This window comes from Equus caballus, chromosome 4 (assembly GCF_041296265.1).
Source record: "Equus caballus isolate H_3958 breed thoroughbred chromosome 4, TB-T2T, whole genome shotgun sequence".
Taxonomy (NCBI): Eukaryota; Metazoa; Chordata; class Mammalia; order Perissodactyla; family Equidae; genus Equus; species Equus caballus.
This window is the reverse complement of record NC_091687.1, coordinates 100471972-100494228: the sequence shown is the minus strand read 5'-3', so window position 1 is coordinate 100494228 and position 22257 is coordinate 100471972. Positions and strand designations below refer to the sequence as shown.

The window sequence follows — 22257 nt, the reverse complement described above, 5'->3', positions numbered from 1 at the left end:
AGACAGTGATATGGATGATCCTGATCCTATGTAGGCCGAGGCTAATGTATATATTTGTGTCTTAGTCTCTAACAAAAAAGTTTATAAAAGAAAAATTTAACAATAGGAAAGAGCTTATAGAATAAGGATATTAAAAAAAGAATATTTTTGTATAACTGTACACTGTGTTTTAAGCTAAATGTTATTAAAAGTGAGTCAAGAAAGCTTAAAAATATTAAAAAGTCTATGAAATAAACAAGTGACAGCAAGCTAAGGTTAATTAATTAATGAATAAAGAAAAATATTTTTGTATAAAATTAATGAAGGCTTATACAGTATAAGTGTATACTGTACACTGATTCAGGGCTTACAGAGTGCAGTAGTGTACAATAAATTCCTAGGCCTTCACAGCCACCCACAACTCACCCACTGACTTACCCAGAGCAACTTCCAGTCCTTCAAGCTCCGTTCACAGTAAGTGCCCTATATAGGTTTATCATTTATTATATTTTATATCATATTTTTAACGTACCATTTCTATGTTTCCATAGGTTGAGATACACAGATCTTTACCATATGTCACAATTGCCTATAGGATTCAGTACGGTAACATACTGTATAGGTTTGTAGCCTGGGAGCAATAGACTATACCATATAGCCTAGGCATGTACTAGACTATACCATCTATGCTTGTGTGAGTACACTCTATGATGTTCACACAATGACGATACTGCCTACTGATGCATTTCTCAGAATGTATCCTCATCATTGAGTGACACATGACTATACAGTCATAGTGGTTACGCAAATCAATCCAAAATCTTTGGGGTATAATTTGATGCCAATAAAAAGCAATAGCTTCGATATATCTACCTTCTCAGCAAGAAATTCCAACTCTGGGGATTTATTACAGAAATAGAAATGTGCAATGACATAAATATCTAAGAATATTCATAGCATCATTTTTCATAATACAAAAATGGAAACAAAACCAAACTGATCAATAGAGGGGAAAACTAATAAAGAACGAGCACCTTATAATGTATTACTATGCAACTATATGTGTTGATACGGGAAGGTGTCTTCTTTTGTCTTTATTTTTTTGAGGAAGATTAGCCCTGAACTAACTGCTACCAATCTTCCTCTTTTTGCGGAGGAAGACTGGCCCTGAGCTAAGATCCATGCCTGTCTTCCTCTACTTTATATGTGGGACGCCTATCACAGCGTGGCTTGCCACGCGGTGACATGTCCACACCCAGGATCCAAACTGGCAAATCCCGGGCCGCTGAAGCAGAACGTCCGCACTTAACCACTGAGCCACTAGGCCATCCCCGGAAGGTATCTTATATACATTGTCAAATGAGAGAGAAAAGGTTCTAAAATGAATTTTCACATTATTATCTTTAAACTGCTATGCAGATATCTGCTTATAAAGTATCTCTGAGATTATATGGCAATCTGGTTGGGTTTGGGCAATTTGAGGAACTGGAAGGGAGATTATTCCCATTTTATACCCTGCTCCACCATTTGACGTTCTGAGATTTAACGGGTATACATAAAGTGAAATCTAAAATCCAGATGAATGTTTTGTAACTCTCACATTTCCTGTCTCACTCCAGCACCAAGCAGATTTCCAATTTACATTTTGTCAGTTGTTCCAGGTTGTAAATATAACTGCCTACATTAGGCTGTCCTTATGCTCTCCCCACTTTGAAGTGCCCAGCTGGTAATCAGAGACATGCCGTACATAAATGGCTAGAAGAATCTTGCTTGAATGCATACAGATGCACATGTGTTCAGAAAAGTGGAAACCTGAGACAATACTAGAGGGTGGAGTCGCATGTAGTGTTCTGGAGGGTCCACAGATTAGGAGCAAGAGCCTCTGTAAGATGAGTGAAGGAGAAATCAGGCTTTGTAGGGGATTTTTGGTGAAGTTAAGGCTTTGACTGAGACCAACAGCAGGCATTTTTGGACATTGGTGCATGTTTTATAGGTCTATTGTGGTGTCTCTTATTGGGTGGTGGGGGCTGATTTTGGCTCTGAATAGACAAGAGAATCCTGTTCAGAACCTTGGATAAATGGAAAAAGGAATGATCTTCTTAGAATTTGAGACATCTTCTGGAACGGTAGACTTGGGGCCTTTGGAGAAGGCAGCTTGGGTATTGAGAAGCCTATGATTGGTGAGATTTTAGGTTTTTCAGATTATAAAAAAACTTTAAAAAGTTTTTGAAACTTAATTGACCAAAAATGAGCATAACCAAAAGTTTGTTCTGGTCTCCCCAGACTGATTGTTTAGGGAAACCCTGAAGCTGGGCTAATTAAGAACAGGTACCTCAGTGACTGAACCCCCTTGAGAAAAAAGGAAGCAAGATGGAAGGAGAGAGAGAGAGACCCTCAGCACCCACAATGCTGTTATTTCTAGACTGTTTCCTGAGCATCCCCCTGAGAACAGTTTCACCATGAGTGGAGACAGTAGTAAGTTGCTCTGGCCCGTGTACAGATAGGAGTTATCCTTGGCTGAGCCCTGAAGAGCATTAGAAGTGGCAGTGAAGCTTCTCCATAAGGTGAGTGTCTTCTCAGGGTTCTCCTCTACAAAGGAAAGAGTAGGAGAGGATCAGGATGGGAAGGTCTGGGCTTGGTGCCTTCTAGAACAAGGACACTTAGAGCCTGAACAGTGTGCTATGGGAGTAGCAGAGCAGTGGGGTTCATCTCCAAATACCGCCTGCACAGCAGAGAGCAGATAGAGTTCTTCTCTGACCCAATGCTAGGGATAAGCCTGGCTCTCTGGCATCAGTCAAGAGCCTCTCATTTTCTTCGTCTGGTGCTGCTTGTGCAGAATTTGTGGGAAAGTAGGCCACTGAACTCTCCAACACTTCTGTCCTTGCAGCCTGTTTGCCCATTAGGAAAAAAGCTATGGAGATTGAGAAGGTTGCTTCAAGAAGAGAAGGGAGGAAGGGAAAATGGTACCATGAAGCAGAAAGGGAAACCAAGAAGAGTAAGATTGAGGGGATATGGCCTAACTAGCCTGGCCAGGACCAAGTACCACTTAATCACATATTACACATACACACATCTATCATTTAAGAAAAATTTTCAGCTCTACTTATTGGGCTCAAGTATATTTTATATATATAATATATATAGATGCATATTTATACACTATATATGCATCTATAATACATATATATAGAAAACTTATCCTTTCCCTCATGGAGTTTGTATTCTAGTGTCATAAGTGAACAATGAATAAATAGAATTAAATTTCCTTTCCCTCTTCCTTGCTTTCTTTTTATGATGGCATGATTAATGGACTCACAAGCTATATATTTTACTTATGTATCTTATGTATGTTCTGTTCACAGTGAAATTTGTTTCATGGTAAATGAAAGCTTGAATTAAGCAATTAAACCTATAACAGAGTATCAGGTAATATAAGTGCTCCAGAGAAAACTAAAGTCCATGAATGATCATGTCTTTCCTGTTTTGGGTTGGGTGATTAGAAAGAGTCCTCTGATGAGATGACATTTGCGTAACAGGATAGATGATTTCAGGGCAGAAATCCAGGCATCCTAAGCAGCTGATGGCCTCAGACCTGTCCTTGTCACTGCCAGCTGCCATCTTTCCTTCCTCCCAAGACTTTGAAAGAAAATGGAGTCAGAAAAGAATGAATCTCTGGGAAATTGCCCCAAGCTCCAGAGTTCCCCTTTGGAGATCTTGCTGCTGTGTAATAAAGAGGTTTTAAAACATGGAGAAGGCAGGGATGTTGGTGTTATATCCCCTGCCTCTTTTCTGCTGGCCCCAAGGTGGGTCTATATAGTCCCAGTGTGACTGAGGGCTGGGGTTCAAAGTTCCATGCTTTGAACATCATCTGGAATACCACGATGTCATCTGGTACAGTAAACCTAAGAAGAAGTAGGACAATCCCAGGACTGGAGAGGCTGATGGACTCAGCTTCAAAACTGGCCACTTCAAAAGAGCTCTGTTCCCTTTGAGAAGTCATACCAGTGGGGAACAAAAGACAAGGAAGCTTTTATTCACACCACTAGAGAAGAAGGTGTCATCATCCATTCCCAGCAGCTAGCCTTAAGCTACATTTGAGGTGAGAACATTTAGGTGTGACTTTATGCACAGCATGGTAGTAGGGACATCTGACCTGATCATCACATTGAAAATATTTCCTTATCCTAATTTGTCCTCCTTCTCTCTCTCAAGAGCAGGACCATGCAGAGAAGTCTTACCTCTCTTTTCATCTCTAGGTTTCACAAGGAGCAGAAAGAAGCACTAAATGATGGGCAATCGCTCTAGTGCCACTGAATTCTGCCTCCTAGGCTTCCCTGGGTCCCAAGAGCTACATCACATTCTTTTTGCTATGTTCTTTTTCCTCTACTCAGTGACATTAGCGGGAAACACAGTCATCATCATGATAGTCTGTGTTGATAAACGTCTGCATTCCCCCATGTATTTCTTCCTTGGTCACCTCTCTGCCTTGGAGATCCTGGTGACATCAATTATCGTCCCCGTGATGCTTTGGGGGTTGCTGCTCCCTGGGATGCAGACACTATCTCTGACTGCATGTGTTGCCCAGCTCTTCCTGTACCTTGCTGTGGGGACCACAGAGTTTGCACTACTGGGAGCGATGGCTGTGGACCGTTATGTGGCAGTCTGCAACCCTCTGAGGTACATCATCATTATGAACAGCCGCACCTGCATCTGGGTGGTAATTGTGTCATGGGTGTTTGGGTTTCTTTCTGAAATTTGGCCAGTCTATGCCACATTTCAGTTTACCTTCTGTAAATCAAATCTGTTAGACCATTTTTACTGTGACCGTGGGCAACTGCTCAAACTATCCTGTGATGACACTCTTTTCACAGAGTTTGTTCTGTTTTTAATGGCTGTGGTGATTATCATTGGTTCTCTTGCCCCGACAGTTGTCTCCTACACCTACATCATCTCCACCATCCTCAAGATCCCCTCAGCCTCTGGCCGGAGAAAAGCTTTCTCTACATGTGCCTCCCACTTCACCTTTGTTGTGATCGGCTACGGCAGCTGCCTGTTCCTCTATGTGAAACCCAAGCAAACGCAGGCAGCTGAGTATAACAAGATAGCTTCCCTGCTGATTTCTCTGTTGACCCCTTTCCTGAACCCTTTTATCTTCACTCTCTGGAATGACAAAGTCAAAGAGGCCCTTCGGGATAGTATGAAAGGCTGCTGTCAACTCCTCAAGGAATAACTCCTCTCTTAGTTATAGGTGTTATGGTCTTCTCTATGTATTATTTAGTAACCTAAAAAACTCTAACTCATCTCTTACCGTTATCATTGATACAGAAATCAAATTGTCTGTACTGTTCCTGATCTGGCCTTGGAAGTAGACAAGGAGGGTAAAAATGACACCTACTCTCTGCCCACTAGAACCTCATAGCTTTGGTTTCTTCTTGCTTCCACTGTTGAATTCAAAGAAGCATAACCTTGTGATGTGGGAGAAACTAGAAAGAGAAACATATATTTTTGCAAAAGTTCTATTAGCGCAATTAATTGGTTTGTAATGCTTTTCTGAAAATGTGTTCCATGGGGGAGGAAGGAAGTGGAGAAGGAGGTGAGATGAAGTAGAGGGCATAATCAGAGTACAAAAGCCAAGATGCTCATTTTGTTTCTTCATCAACTGTTTCTACGCCTTTTCCTATGTTTTTGTGAAATTTCTTGACAAGATGACCATATCAATTTTAAATATTCTATGGTTCTCTTTTTCTCTGGTTATCTATCATGTCATCCTGTCCCCATTGCAAGTGCAAAGGTAGCATAGTGTATATACATTTTGCTACAGATTCAATCTAGAATGATGATATGGGATTGGAATGCTTTTCACTTGGCAAATATTTGTGATATAAGGAAGATGAAAATGGGAATAAGAATGGGCAAAAAGTTTTTGCTAAACTTCAGGGTATTGCTGAAACCTACTCTCTTTGTGGCACATATGGGATAGAGACAAATAAGAATTGAATGACTAAACCTAGAATGAGCGCCGTGTATGTTACAGCTGCTTAAAGCAACAATTTCTGTCAGATTGCTCCCAGACGCAGACTTCAGGCCTCATAATGCGTGTCATGTCTTTGTCTCCCAAACCAAGCATCTGAGCACCTTTCCATGGGTCTTCTCTGTGGGCAGATATAAAAAAACACGAGGCTACCCTTTTAATTCTCAGTCCTCAGCAATTCTAGGGCATGGCTCTTTAGCAATGAGATTGTAGGAGTTTCATAATATTGGAGAAAGGGCTTCGAAGGAAGGAATTTAAATGGTAACTTTCAGCACATCCTGGCAGCCCTGAAGTTGGTGGGGAAAATGAGTTGCCCAGCAGAGGGTTGACAGAGTTACTTAGGGTTCAAAGGGTACTGTGTGAAGATGCCTTCCTGCCTGGTGAGGAGAGGCAAGACTACCACATAGGATTTAGTTGTTGGCACTGCACATGGATGGGAGATGTGGTTGTGTGTGAGGCCTTAAATCAAGCCATGCCCTGTCAGCCAATCAATGAGACCTGATAGGACTGCATTGTCTGGAGAGAGTTGAAGGCTGGCACAAATCTACCTCTGTTTTCCAGGCTCATGATATGAGGTCTGTTCTCACTAGATGAATACCATTTTTCTAATTCACTAATGCAGGGAGGATGCCTTTTTCTAATTTGCACAGAGGCTTTCTGTGGCCTAAGTTGTTTCTGGGCTGGTGGAGTAAACTTAGGGGGACAGAGAAGACAGCCTCACTGCCCTCCACTACCGTTTCTTTAGTTCTACCTGTTGTCACCCAGGCCTCTTGCTCTCTGCCTTATTCGCCCTTGTTCACTCACCAACATTCCTGTTCTTTTCTTATAAACTGATAAGTTCACTAAAGAGAAATATAAATGGTTTTTAAAACTATGAGAACTCAATCTCATTCAAAATTAACAGAAAATTTAACAAGACTGATTTTTAATAACAGCTATTTTTCAGACAATGAGCTGGAAATATATCAGTGGACATAGTGGATATGGTCTCCTTCCAGATAGAGTATGTTTGATGAAAACTGATCTTACTTTATGTAATAAAAAAAGTCTATGCATTCTTTCACATTCTCAAAACACATGTAATTACAAATAATGAATCTTTTCAAGAAAGAAACCATGAAGTTATCTTAAGTCTGGGAGCGATGTTTGGACCACTCCCTGTAAAGGTGTGAGGGAGAAGATGTTTGGGCCGGTGGGAAGCTGAGTTGTGAGGAAGCTGCACCAGAGGCTTCAGTCCCACAGGGAATCCATCTCACAGGGAGCTCTGAAGCTAGATGACTCTTGAGAGGTGTCCTGAATTGTGCCCCTAAGTAAAGCACAGGGGCTAGGTACTTGCTCTCCTGCATCAACAGACCATTGAGTACAGACTGCGTCAGGGGAAGGTCTTTAACTAGGGAGGCATTTCTCTTTGTCTGAGGGTAATTTCTGAGGATAGTCTCACCTATGGGCTGGAGGAGTGCATGTCTGAATCCTGGGAGAGTCTGAGCAATGCAGATAGCATCTACTACAAGGGTTTTTGGTGAGCACCTGGCAGGGAACCTGAACATGTCTGAGGAGGATGGGGAAAGTCTCTACAAGACAGTGATCATTAACTGATACACAGCATTAACTAGGAGAAGCTAGGTGGGATGTAGAAGGAGCACTCTAAGAGATGGAGCAGCATGCACTGAAGCCTCTGAAAGAACTGGAATAACATCAGTGTTCCTGGACAGCGTGGGGTGAAGGATGGGTAACACAAGATGACATTAGAGAAAAGCATTTCTAGAAATCATGTGGGGCTTTACAGGACTTTGGGCTATGACCAAAGTGCAGTGAGAAGGTTTTAATCAGGGGAGAGACCTGATCTAATCTGGGTCTTAAACGATGACTCAGGCTGCTATAGGGAGGACAGAGTAGAAAGAGGGCAGACATGAAGGTGAGTTAGGAGGGTTTGGTTGCAGGCAGGTAAGGATTATCTCTCATTACCTCTTCTGCACATAGGATCTTGACCCTTAGGGTTATTACCCTGAATAGTCTACTAGGTCATCAAAATGGATTTTTCTTTCTCTGGGCCTTGACGACTTCTCCTCTTTCCAGTATCCCCAAGTACTTATGTGGGGAAGTCAGATATAGACATGGAATGGCCCTGAGGTTTGGCCAAGTTGGAGTTTGGGCATTCACCAGTTTTACCCTCCCCTAAAATCCTGTAGTGTAGGCTAAGTTTAGGCACTGCATCTGGAGTGGCCTATAATGTTACCTGGAAAGAGTTGAACCTGACAAAAAGGCTAGCTTTGCAGAAGGGTTCCATGAGGAATGGTCATGAGTTGAGAGCCTCAGTGGGAGGCTGAGAGGCTCAGTGTACCTTTAAGAAGACTTTAGGACTGGCTCCATTTCTATTCCTCACTCCCTCTCTTTGTGCCAAGTAGAGACGCAAAAAAATAACACCTTAGATTTTATTTATGTCAATGTCCTGATATTTCAGATGAGAAAACCAAAACCAGAGGGATGAACACTCACAGTGAATGTAACATAGTTAATGAGTATGAAGGAGAATTAGCATTCAGGTTCCTGCTCGCAATGTCAATGGTTTATCCATGATCTTACACTATCTTGAGATCCTTTCACTTTCACCAAAGATGTACACTTTAATATTGTGCTCTCAATGTTTTGAGATCTACTGGTAGGAGATATCTATGTTCCTTTTTACAATAAAATTTTCTATTCCCTTAAGAGGTGTTTGCGGAATGTTATTCAAGAACATTTTGATAGAACTTGGCTAGGGATACATATATTTGGGGAAAGGTCTGAGAGTTACTTGTCACACTGTGATATCTGTTAGGGTTAGATAAGCCCCCTCCTTCTCTTGTGTTGTTTTCAGCTCCTCGCATCCCCACACTCACCCCACAGCCACATCCTACTTACTCAACTTATTCTAATAGCCTTCATATTCACCGGATGTCATCTTGAGCCTTCACCTGTCCTTACTTCATTCCTCTTCCTATCAAGTCCCCAACGGTCACTTATATCCTCTTTTTTATATCTTGAATTTCTTTTTAAAAATATTTTCAACTTTATCAAAATTAATTTTTATACAATAAATGCAGCATGTTAAGTGTAAGTTTCAATGACTTTTAACAGATTTAACCACTCATCTAATCACCACCACAACCAAATTCTGAAACATGTTCATCACCCAAGGTTTCTTTGTGTCCACCCCAACCTCAGTCTCATGTTGATTTCCATTACTATGGAGTAGATTTTCATTTTCATTTATTGAGTTTATTAATGGGATAGTAAATTATTGAATTTATATCTGGATTCTTTTGTTTAACATAGCCTTGTAGAGACTTATCCACGACGGTGCATCTATCAATATTTCATTCCTTTTTATTGCTGAGTAGTATTCTGCTGTATGGATGTCACACCATTTATTTATCCATTCACTTGTTGATTGTCATTTGCCCTGTTGGCTGTTTAACGTGAATGAAACTGCTATCAACATTCAGAAATACATCTGGTGGATATATGTTTTCATTTACCTTGAGAAAATATCTAAGGCGAAATTGCAGGTTTGTATGGTAAATGTATGTTTAACTGCTGTTATTTATATCATTGAACATTCCCACCAGCAATGTATGAGAATTCCAGATGCTCCACTTCTTCACCAACACTTCATGTTGTTCAAATCAATCGAAGATAAATGTTTGGGTCTGTGTCTGAATTCTCTATTATTTTACTGGTCTATATGTCTATTGATCTACATGATACTGTGTCAAAAATACACTGCCCTGATTCCTGTAGCTTTGTAGCAAGTGTTTAAATAAGATATTATGAGTCCCTCAGGTTTATTTTTCTTCCTCAAAATTAATTTGGTTTTTCTAGGTCCTTCACATTTGCATATAAATCTTAGAGTCAGTTTTTCAATGTTATAGAACAGCCTCCTGGGATTTTGATTGCAATTGTATTGCATCTTTAGCCTAATTTGTAGAGAATTGGCATCCTGAAAAAATTGAGTCTTCTGATTCATGAAAATAGAATATTCATTTATTTATATCTTTAATTTCTCTCAGCAATGTTTTATAGTTTTAAGGTTTGTGCTTAGTTTGTTCAACATAACCCATGTTTTTTTATGTTTGGGGTCTTAATTTAAATTATATTTGTATTTCTAATTCCCATGTCCATTTTAAGTGTATAGTAATAAAATGAGTTTTTTTTATATTGAGCTTTTATCCCTGTAACCTCAATAATTCTTTATTAGTTCTAGCAGCTTTCTTTCTGGAATTCTTTTTTATGTAGAGAATTATGTCATTAGAGAATAAATAATTTTATGTCTATTTTCTAAGTGTTTCCTTCTAATTTCATTTTCTTACCTTATTGCAATGACTAGAACTCCCAGTACAATGTTGAATAGAAGTGATGAGAACAGATATCCTTGATTTGTTCTCTATGTTAGAGGGAAATCATTGAATCTATCATCATTAAGTTTCATGTTAGCGCTAGGTTTTTTGTTAGATGCTATTTATCAATTTGAAACAGATCCCTTTTGTTCCTGGTTTGCTCAGTTTTTAATCAATGAATGCTGGTTTTTACCAAATGATTTTCCACTCTTAGTGAAATGATCATTCATTTTTTTCTCTTTAATTCTGTTAACATGGTCAATTATATTGAATAATTTCCTAATATTAATCCAAGCTTCTATTTCTGAAATAAAATCACCACCTTTATATGGTATATCATTCTCTTTAGATATTTCTGGATTTAATTTCCTAGTATTTTGTTGAGGATATTTGCATCAATGTTCATGAGTGACATTGGTTTTTAGATTTATTTTCTTGTGATGTCTTTGGTACTGAGATAATTCTGGCCTTAAAAGGTTAATTGGGCAGTGTTCCCTTCTCTTCAATTTTCCAGAAGATTTTGTGTAGGAGTGGTATTATTTCTTAGTTAAACATTTTATAAACTTTATCAGTAAAGCCAACTGGACTTGTAGTTTTTTGTGTGAAAAGATTTTTAATTATGAATTCAATATATTTAACATACTTAGAAATATTTATTTCTTCAATTTCTTTTTCAGTCAGTTTTGGTAATTTTTACCTTTTGAAACATTTTCCATTTCTTCAGGCTTTTCAATTGATTTCTCTCTAAGATAGTTTATTTTTGTTCTCTTCAATTTAAAATTAAAATTAAATTGTGATTATACTGTTGGTTGGTAGTGGATCAGGAAGTCAATAACTCTCATTTTATACACTCAAGGGCTGCATAATAATTTTTCAGTCAATAACAGACCACGTAAACAATGATGGTCCAATAAGATTATAATGGAGCTGAAAAATTCCTATCATCTAGTGACGTTGTTGCCATCGTGCTATGGATTATTCACGTGTTAGTGGTGATGCTGATGTAAACAAATCTACTGAGCTGACTGTAATATAAACGTCTGGCACATACAATTATGTGTAGTACATAATGCTGATAATTATAACAAATTACTATTTTACTGGCTTATGTATTTATATACTATAATGCTTTGTATTGTTATTTTAGAGTGTACATTTTATACTTGCAAAAAATTACTGTAAAACAGCACACCATATAGCCCAGCAGAAGCCTCAAACATCTCATGTTTACTGTATCTCTTGATTGCATCATTGTCTCCTGTGCTTGATTTAATCTTGCATTGTTTTGTTCATTATGGCCCCTAAGTGTACAAAATCCACTGTTATTATTGCCAGTAAGAGACCATGTCAAATGATTTACCTGGAAATGGAATTAAAAATTATTACAGACTATGACATAGGAGATCAGTGAATGATCACCAGTTGCCAGCCAGGCATGTGCCATTCCTCCATAGCTATGATCTTGAAGAACCAGAACAAAGTGAGGAAAGCTGTTAGAGAGTCTGCTTGATTGAAGGCAGTGAGATTTACAAAAATCCAAGAAGGGTCTATCAGAAATGGAGAAAATTCTAATGATCTGTATTGAAAACCAGACACAGAAATGTAATCCCTCTAGGCACCTTGATGACTACAGCTATAACAAAAAGTTTGCTTGTGATGTTGAAAGAAAATACTGGCCCAGTCTATGATGTTGAATTTACTACTAGCTGTGGATGGATTAAATGATTCAAGAATGGTTGGTCATTATACAATGTGAAAGTTAGTGGCAAGTCTGTGAGTGCTGATGTGCAGGTAGCTGAAGAATTTTTGGAAAGTCTAGGTAAGCTGAATGTTGAGGAAAATTACTTGCCAGAGAAAATATTCAATATGGATGAAACCTCCCTATTCTGGAAATGGATGAAAAAACTTTCATCCAAAAGGAGGCCAAGTCATTGCCAGATTTCAAAGCTTTTAAGGACAGGATAGCAGTCTTGCTTGGAGGCAGTGTTGGGGGCTACAAATTGAAGCTTTTTATGATATGGCCCAGGGAGAACCCCAAGGCCTTCAAGCATATCAATAATCACATACCATCAGTGTACTACAGGAGCAAGAGTTCATGGATGACTCAGCTCCTCTTCCAAGGTGCCCTCCTGAAAGGCTATGCCAGCAAAATGGAGAAGTAGTGTTTGAAGAATAGCATATGTTTAAAGATTCAAGTGCTTTTTGTTGATAACGCTCCTGGACATCTCTCTTTTATGGTGATCTTCATCCCAATATCAAACATGCAAACACCACCTCTTTGATCCAACCAATGGATTGAGGAGTTATAGCAGCTTTTAAGGCGTACTACTGGAGGAGGAACTTTGCTTAAGTAATTGCTGCAACTGAGGGAGACACTGACGCTATTTGGGAAGGATTACAATATCTCTGATTGCATCAAGAGCCTTGCTTGGGCTTGGGGTGATGTCACGAAGGAGGATATGAGCAGCCTCCGGATGAAGACACTCAAGAGGTTCATCCATGACTTCGAAGGATTTGCCAAAGATGAGGAGGTTGTAAACATCAGCAAGACTGGGGTTGAGATAGCAAACAACTTTAACATAAAGGTAGATAAGGGTGACATTTAAGAGCTCCTAGATGTGTCTCCTGAGGAATTTACTAATGAGGAGTTTGGGGAACTGGGACAGGAATTCATAACTGAAGACAAGAAAAGAGAAAAAGAAACTGCAGAAGAAAAAGAAGAACCCTTAAGAAAATTCATAGTGACTAGTTTAGCAAAAGCTTTTACAGACCTCAACAAGCCCCTCAGAAAGTTTGAAAAAGTGGATCCCAACGCTGAAAGGCTTTCATGAATAAAGAGGAATATTCATTGTGCATGATCTGCTTACAAGGAAATCAATGATCAATAAAGGAAACCACCATGGACATTTTTCTGAAAAGAATGATACCTCAAGGAGAGCCTCAGGCAGGTCATTCAGGAGGTATTCCAGAAGAAGGCATTGTTGTTACAGAATAGGACAGCTCCATGCATGCTAGCAGCCCTGAAGACTTTCCAGTAGCACAAGATGTGGAAATTGAAGACAGTGATATGGATGATCTTGACACTGTGTAAGCCTAGGCTAATGTATATGTTTGTGTCTTAGTCTCCAAGAAAAAGCTTATAACAAACAATTAACAACAGAAAATAGCTTATAGAATAAGCATATAAAGAAAAAGAATATTGTTGTATGGCTATACATTGTATTTGTGTTTTAAGCTAAGTTTCATTATAAGGAGTCAAAAAAGTTTAAAAAAATTAAAGAGTCTATGATGGAAACAAATTACAGCAAGCTAAGGTTAATTTATCAACGAAGAAAGAAAAGTGTTTTTGTGTAAAATTAATGTAGCCTTATACAGTATAACTGTATACTGCACACTGATTCAGGGCTTACAGAGTCTGCAGTAGTGTACAATAATGTCCCAGGCCTTCACAGTCACTCACCACTCACTCACTGACCTACCCAGAGCAACTTCCAGTCCTGCAAGCTCCATTCATGGTAAGTGCTCTATACAGGCTTATCATTCTTTATCTTTTGTACAGTATTCTTACTGTACCATTTCTATGTTTAGATAGGTTTAGACACACGAATACTTACCATTGTGTCACAATTGCCTTTAGGATTCAGTATAGTAACATGCTGTATAGGTTTGTAGTCTAGGAGCAATAGACTATACAATATGACCTAGGCGTGTAACAGCCTATACCACCTAGGTTTGTGTGAGTATGCTCTATGATGTTCATACAATGATCAAACTGCCTACTGATGCATTTCACAGAATTTATCTCCATCATTAAGTGACACATGACTATACAGTCATACTACCTATGCGAATGAATCCAAAATCTTTGGAGTATAATTTGATGCCAATAAAAAGCACTAGCATCAATACGTCTACCTTAAAAGCAGAAAATTCCAACTCTAGGAATTTATAACAGAAATAGAAATGACATGAATATCTAAGAATATTCATAGCATCATTTTTCATAGTAAGAGGGAAAAAAACACCAAAATTGATCAATAGAGGGGAAAACTAATAAGAAACGAGTACCTTATAATGTATTACTATGCAACTATATGTTTTGATAAAGGAAGGTATCTTATATATATTGTCAAATGAGAGAGAAAGAGGGTAAAATGAATTTTCACAGCATTATCGTTAAACCACTATGCAGATATCTGCTTAGAAAGTATCTCTGAGATTATATGGCAATCTGGTTGGGTTTGGGCAATTTGAGGAACTGGAAGGGAGATTATTCCCATTTTATACCCTGCTCCACCATTTGACGTTCTGAGATTTAACAGGTATACATAAAATGAAATCTAAAATCCAGATGAATGTTTTGTAAGTCTCACATTTCCTGTCTCACTCCAGCACCAAGCAGATTTCCAATTTACATTTTGTCAGTTGTTCCAGGTTGTAAATATAACTGCCTACATTAGGCTGTCCTTATGTTCTCCCCACTTTGAAGTGCCCAGCTGGTAATCAGAGACATGCCATACATAAAAGGCCAAAAGAATCTTGCTTGAATGCATACAGATGCACATGTGTTCAGAAGAGAGGAAACCTGAGACAATACCAGAGAGTGGAGTCGCATGTAGGTGTTGAACTTTTCCATCGTGTTCTGGAGAGTCCACAGATTAGGAGCAAGATCCCCTGTAAAATGAGTGAAGGAGAAATCAGGCTTTATAGGGGATTTTTCATGAAGTTAAGGCTTTGACTGAGACCAACAGCAGGCTTTTTTAGATACTGGTGCACATTTTAGAGGTAAATGTGGTATTTCTTACTGGGTGGTGGGGGCTGATTTTGGCTCTGAATAGACAAGAGAATCCTGTTCAGAACCTGGAATAAAGGGGAAAAGGCATGATGTGCTTAGAATTTGAGACATCTTCTGGAAAGCTAGGCTTAGGGCCTTTGGAGAAGGCAGCCTTGGTATTGAGAAGTCTCTGATTGGTGAGATTTCAGGTTTTTCCGATTAAACAAAAACCTTAAAAAGTTATGAAACTTAACTTGTCAAAATGGGATCAACTAAAAGTTTTTCTGCTCTCCCCAGGCTGATTGTTTAGGGAAACACTGAAGCTGGGCTAATTAAGAACAGGTACCTCAGTGACTGAACCCCCTTGGGAAAGATGGAGGCGGGATGGAAGGAGAGAGAGACAGAGACCCTCAGCTCCCACAGCACTGTCACTTCTGGAATTTTTCATAAGCATCTCCCTGAGATCAGTTTCCTTCTTCACCATGAATGGAGACAGCAGCAAGTTGCTCCAGCCCCTGGGCAGATGGAGTTATCCTTGGCTGAGCTCTGAAGAGCATTAGAGATGGCAGTGAAGCTTCTCCATAAGGTGAGTGTCTTCTCAGGGTTCTCCTCTACAAAGGAAAGAGAAAGAGAGGATCAGGATGGGAAGTTCTGGGCTTGGTGCCTTCTAGAACAAGGACACTTAGAGCCTAAAGAGTTTGCCATGGGAGCAGCAGAGCAGATGGGCTCATCTCCAAATGCCACATGCACAGCAGAGAGCAGGTAGAGTTCTTCTCTGAGCAGGTATAGTTCTTCTCTGACCCAACGCTAGGGATAGGCTCAACCAGGATCTTTTCTCTCATTTTCTTCATCTAGTGCTGCTTATGCAGAATTTATGAGAAAGAAGACCACTGAACTCTCCCAACATTTCTGTCCTTGAAACCAGTTGGTCCATCAGGAAAAGAGCCACATAGATATTGAGAAAGTTGCATCAGGAAGAGAAAGGAGGAAAGGAAAACGGTACCATGAGGCAGGAGGGGAAGATAAGAAGAGTAAGATTGAGGGGAAATGGCCTAACTATCTTGTCCAGGACCCAGTACTACTTAATCACATATTATACACCCACACCTCTATCATTTAACAAAAGTTTCCAGCTCTACTTATTGGGCTCAAGAATATTATAGATATCAAGATATATATATATATACACATATATATATACATGCACAAAACATATATATACAAATCATATCCTTGCCCTCATGGATTTTGCATTCTATAACATAGATGAACAATGAATAAATAGAATTAAATTTCCTTTTCCTCTTCCTTGCTTTCTTTTTCTTACGGCATGATTAATGAACTCACATACTATATATTTTACTTATTAGTCTTCTGTATGTTCTGTTCACGAGGATATTTGTTTCATGTTAAGTGAAGGAGTGAAATAAACAAACACATAACATAGTATCAGGAATACAAGTGCTACAAAGAAAACTAAAGTCCAAGAATTATCATGTCTTTCCTGTTTTGGGGTGGGCGATTGGAAAGAGTCCTTTGAGGAGATGACATTTGAGTTGGGATAGATGAAGTTAGGGGCAGAGATCCGGGAATCCTATGCAGCTTACAGCCTTGGATCTGTCAGTGCCAGGTGACATCTTCCTTCCTCCTAAGATTTTTAAAGAAAATGGAGTCAGAGAAGAATGAATCTGCTCTGGGAAATTGTCCCAAGCTCCAGAGTTTCCATTTGGAGATCTTGCTGCTCTGTAGTGTGGAGGTTTCAAAAACTGGAGAAAGCAAGGATGTTGGTATTGGACCCCCTGCCTCTTTTCTGCTGGTCCCAAGGTGGGGTCTATATATTTCCAGTATGGGTGAGGGCTGCGGTTCAAAGTTCCATGCTTTGAACATCATCTGGAATACAATGATGTCTTCTGGTACAGTGAACCTAAGAAGAAGTAGGACAGGCCTTGGAGAGGCTGATAATTCAGCTTCAAAACTGGCCACTTCAAGAGATCTTAGCCTCTGTCCCCTGTGAGAAGGCACATCCAGTGGGGAAAAAAAGACAAGGAAGGTTTTCCTTACAGCGATAGAGAAGAAGATATCATCACCCATTCCCAAGAGCTAGCCTTGAGCTACATTTGAGGTGAGAACATTTAGGTGTGACTTTGGCACAGCACGGTACTAGGGGCATCTCACCTGATCATCAAGTTGAAAATATTTTCTCATCCTAATCTGTCTTCCTTCTCTCTCGAGAGCAGAACCATGTGGAGCAGAGTTACCTCTCTTCTCGTCTCCAGGTTCCACAAGGAGCAGAAAGAAGCACTAAATGATGGGCAATCGCTCTAGTGCCACTGAATTCTGCCTTCTAGGCTTCCCTGGGTCCCAAGAGCTACATCGTATTCTTTTTGCTATATTCTTTTTCTTCTACACAGTGACATTAATGGGAAACACAGTCATCATCATGATTGTCTGTGTTGATAAACGCCTGCATTCCCCCATGTGTTTATTCCTTGGTCACTTCTCTGCCTTGGAGATCCTGGTGACATCCATTATCATCCCTGTGATGCTTTGGGAGTTGCTGCTCCCTGGGATGCAGACACTATCTCTGACTGCATGTGTTGCCCAGCTCTTCCTGTACCTTGCTGTGGGGTCCACAGAGTTTGTACTACTGGGAGTGATGGCTGTGGACCGTTATGTGGCAGTCTGCAACCCTCTGAGGTACATCATCATTATGAACAGCCACACCTGCGTCTGGGTGGTAATTGTGTCATGGGTGTTTGGGTTTCTTTCTGAAATCTGGCCAGCCTATGCTACATTTAAGTTTACCTTCTGTAAATCAAATCTGTTAGACCATTATTTCTGTGACCAAGGACAACTGCTCAAACTATCCTGTGATGACACTCTTTTCACAGAGTTTGTTCTGTTTTTAATGGCTGTGGTGATTATCATTGGTTCCCTTGTCCCAACGATTGTCTCCTACACCTACGTCATCTCCACCATCCTCAAGATCCCCTCAGCCTCTGGCCGGAGGAAAGCCTTCTCTACATGTGCCTCCCACTTCACCTTTGTTGTGATCGGCTACGGCAGCTGCCTGTTCCTTTATGTCAAACCCAGCAAACTCAGCAAGCTGAGTATAACAAGATAGTTTCACTACTGCTTTCTGTCTTAGCCCCCTTCCTGAACCCTTTTATCTTCACTCTCTGGAATGACAAAGTCAAAGAGGCCCTTTGGGATAGTTTGAAACACTGCGGTCAACTCATCAAGGAATAACTCTTCTCTCAGTTTTAGATGTTATGATCTTCATTATGGATTATTTAGTAACCTAAAAAACTCTAACTCATCTTTTACCATTATCATTGATACAAAAATCAAACTTTCTGTACTGTTCCTGATCAGGCCTCGGAAGTAGACAAGGCAGGGAGAAATGAAACCCATTCTCTGCCCATTAGAACCTTATAGCTTTAGTTTCTGCTTACTTCCGCTGTTGAATTCAAAGAAGCATAACCTTGTAATGCAGGAGAAACTGGAAGAAGGAACGTATATATTTTTCTATTAACTCAATTAATTTGTTTGTAATCTATTTCAGAAAGTGCATTCCATGGAGGAGGAAGGAAATGGAGAAGGAGGTGAGATGAGGTCGAGGGCATAATCATGGTACAAGGGAGAGATGCTCATTTTATTTTTTCATCAACTGTTTCCCCCTCTTTTCCCATATATTTGTGCAATTTCTTGACAAGATAGACATATGCATTTTAAATACCCAAGGATTCTCCTTTTCTCTGGTTGTCTGTCTTGTCACCCTGTCCCCATCGCAAGTGCAAAGGTAATGTAGTGTCTGTACATTTTGCCACAGAAGCAATCTAGAGTGATGATATAGGAATTAGAATGCTTCTCATTCAGCAAACATTTGTGATATAAAGAACATGGAAATATTTGGGAATAAAAATGTACAAACAGTCCCTTTTGATAAAGTTCAGTGTGTTGCTGAAACCTCTTCTCTTGGTAGTGTGTATGGGATAGATACAAATAAGAATTGAATGACGAAATCGAGAGAGAGCATCCAGTGTGTTCCAGCTGCTTAAAGCAACAATTTCTGTTCAGATTCCTCCCAGACCCAGACTTCAGGTCTCATAACACGTGTTAAGCCTTTGTCTCCCAAAAACAAGTGTCTCAGTACCTTTCCATAGATCTCTTCTGTGGGCAGAGTTAAAAAAAAAAGAGGCTACCCTCTTAACTCCAAGTCCTCAGTAATTCCAGGGCATGGATGTTTGACAATGGAATTGTAAGAATTTCATAGTGTTGCAGAAAGGGCTTTGAAGGAAGGAATTTACTTAAATGATAACACTCAGCACATCCTGGCAGCCCTGAAGTGAGTTGGGAAATTGAGCTGCCCAGCAGTGGGTTGATGGGATTACTTACAGTTCAAAGGGTGTTGTGTGAGGATGCCTTCCTTCCTGGTGAGGAGATGCAAGACCACCATGTGTGGTTGAGTTGTTGGCACTGAATATGGGCAGGAGCTGAGGTGATGAGTAGGGCCTTAAATCAAGCCCATGCTCTGCCAGCCAATCAATGAGAACTGGTGGGGCTGCATTGGCTGGAGAGAGTTGAAGGCTGACACAAATCTACCTCTGTTTTCCAGGCTCATGACATGAGGTCTGTTCTCACTCGGTGGATACCATTTTTGTAATTCACTAACCCAGAGAGGATGCCTTTTCAACAAAGGCTTTGTGTGGCCTAAGTTGTTCCTGGGCTGGTGGAGACAAATTAGGAGGATGGAGAAGAGTCCCTCATTGCCATCCACTACAGTTTCTTTAGTTCTTCTACCTGTCACCACCCAGGCCTCTTGCTCTCTGTCTTGCTCACCCTTGTTAACCCACCAACATTCATGTTCTTCTCTTATAAATTGGTAAGTTCACAAAAGGTAAATATAAATGGCTTTTGAAAATAGGAGAAGAACTCAACCCTATTCAAAGTTAAAGAACAGAAGATTTAACAGGACTATTTTTTGAATAGCAGCTATTTTTCACACAATGGGCTGAAAATATAGCAGTGAACATAATGGACAGGGTTCCTTCCCTGATAGAGTATATTTGATGAAGACTGCTATTACCATATGTAATAAAACCCTGTCTACAATAGCGAATCATTTCAAAAAAGAAACCGTGAGATTTTCTTAAGTCTAGGAGTGATCTTTGGAACAGTTCCTGTAAGTTGTGAGGGAGAAGTTGTTTGGGCAGAGGGTGAAGCTGAGCTGTACGGAAGTTGCAACAGAGGCTTCAATCCTACAGGCAACTGATCCCAAAGGGAGCTCTAAGCTAGGATGGCTCTTGAGAGGTGTCCTGAATTGTGCCCCTGATTAAAACACAGGAGCTAGGCATTTACCCTTCTGCATCAGCAGGCCATTGAGTATGGACTGCCTTAGGGGGAGGACTCTAATCTTGAGGAGGTATTTCTCTTTGACTAAGGGCAATTTCTGGAGATAGCTGTGGGCTGGAGGAGTGGGCACCTGGGTCCTGAAGGGGGATCTGGACAAGGCACACAGCTTCTACTACAAGGGTATTTGCAGTACACCTGACAAGGAAACTGAACATGTCTGAGGAGGTTGGGGAAAGCCTCTACAAGACAGTGATCTTCAACTGATATCTGGCATTAACTAGGTCAAGCTGGGTGGGAAATGGGAGGAGCACTCTAAGAGATGGAGAAGCATGTGCTAAAGCCCCTTAAAGAACTTGACTTATTAGTCAATTAGTCATTAGCATTTCTGGACACCACAGGGTGAAGAACCAGGAACACAAGACGACATTAGAGAAAAGCATTTGTAGAAATCATGAAGGGCCTTACAGGACTTGGGGCTTTGATAAAGGGCAGTGAGAAGGTTTTAATCAGAGGAGAGACCTGATCCAATCTGTGTCTTAAAAGATGACTTAGTGTGCTACAGGGAGAACTGAGTAGAAAGAGGGAAGCAAGGAGTGACGTCAGCATCATGGCAGAGTGAGGTCTCTCAGAAATCTTCCCCCTCCAATATACAATGAAAAAAATAGATACTCCAAGAGAGGACATCCAAACTCAACACAAAAAAACATCAGAGAGAGCCATGCAGATGGAAGGTGGAGAGGCTGGAGTCCCTCCAGGAGGAGCTGGAATGGGGTAAGAGAAATATTCACTCCCTCCCCTAAAGACTGAGATCAGGACCGTGGGAGGCCTTGGAGAGAGAAGGATCAGGGGAGGGGACAGTTGTCCACAGGAACTTCAAGGAATCCTAGGGCCCCTGCAGCCTAGAGGGAAGCTGTCTACCAGAGAGAAAGCTTTCATGGGGGGAGAGAAGTGACCTCATCAAGTCAACACCCCAGGAGAGCAGAGGGAGAAAGCCCCAAGAATACACAGGAGAAAACGCCTCTTCCCCCACCTGCTCAGCGTGGCTCCAGCCCCTAGGATTTCTGCTGAAGGCGGAAGGCTCAGAAAACGGAGCTCTTGATCCCCACCCAGTGGCGATAGGTGGTAACTGCAACCTAATAATGCCAGGATGCAAAAAAGACAGACCCTCTAGCAACAGCAAACACTGTATTAGATCTCCAGACCAGAAAGAAAATGACAAGTATCCAGAAATCAGTCCTGAGGATGCAGAAATACGTAATCTAAATGACAAAGAATTCAAAACAGCTATCATCAAAAAAATCAATGAGTTAAAAGAGAATGTAGAGAAACAATTCAATGAGTTCAGGAACTACTTCACAAAAGAGCTTGAAACTATAAAGAAGAATCAAGCAGAAATATTAGAGATGAAAGACACAATGGAAGAAATAAAACAAAATATGGATTCCCTGAACACTTGAGCAGACACTATAGAGGAACATATCAACATAATAGAAGATAGACATGTTGAAATGCTCCAGACAGAGGAAGAGAGAACTAAGACTAAAAAGAAATGAAGAAAGTCTCCGAGAAATATCTGACTCAATTAGGAAATGCAACATAAGAATTATAGATATTAAAGAAGGAGAAGAGAAGGAGAATGGAGTAGAAAGCTTCTTCAAAGAAATGATAGCAGAGAACTTCCCAAACCTAGGGAAGGAAATCCATGTGGAAGAGGCTAGCAGATCTCCTAAATGTGTCAATGT

General features: G+C 40.2%; 1 long non-coding RNA gene and 2 pseudogenes across 1 annotated transcript in view; 2 read left to right on the top strand and 1 right to left on the bottom strand.

Moving 5' to 3' along the window:
* OR9A2P (olfactory receptor family 9 subfamily A member 2, pseudogene) lies at window positions 4265–5209 on the top strand (annotated as a pseudogene).
* The window catches only part of LOC111773279 (uncharacterized), a 40364-nt gene continuing 28919 nt past the window's right edge, over window positions 10813–22257 (bottom strand). The window contains exons 3-4 of the long non-coding RNA XR_002807649.2: window positions 15507–15771; window positions 10813–15060 (exon numbers count right to left, since the gene is read on the bottom strand). This is a non-coding gene — a long non-coding RNA (uncharacterized lncRNA). The remainder of the gene's footprint in view (window positions 15061–15506; window positions 15772–22257) is intronic.
* OR9A23P (olfactory receptor family 9 subfamily A member 23, pseudogene) lies at window positions 17466–18284 on the top strand (annotated as a pseudogene).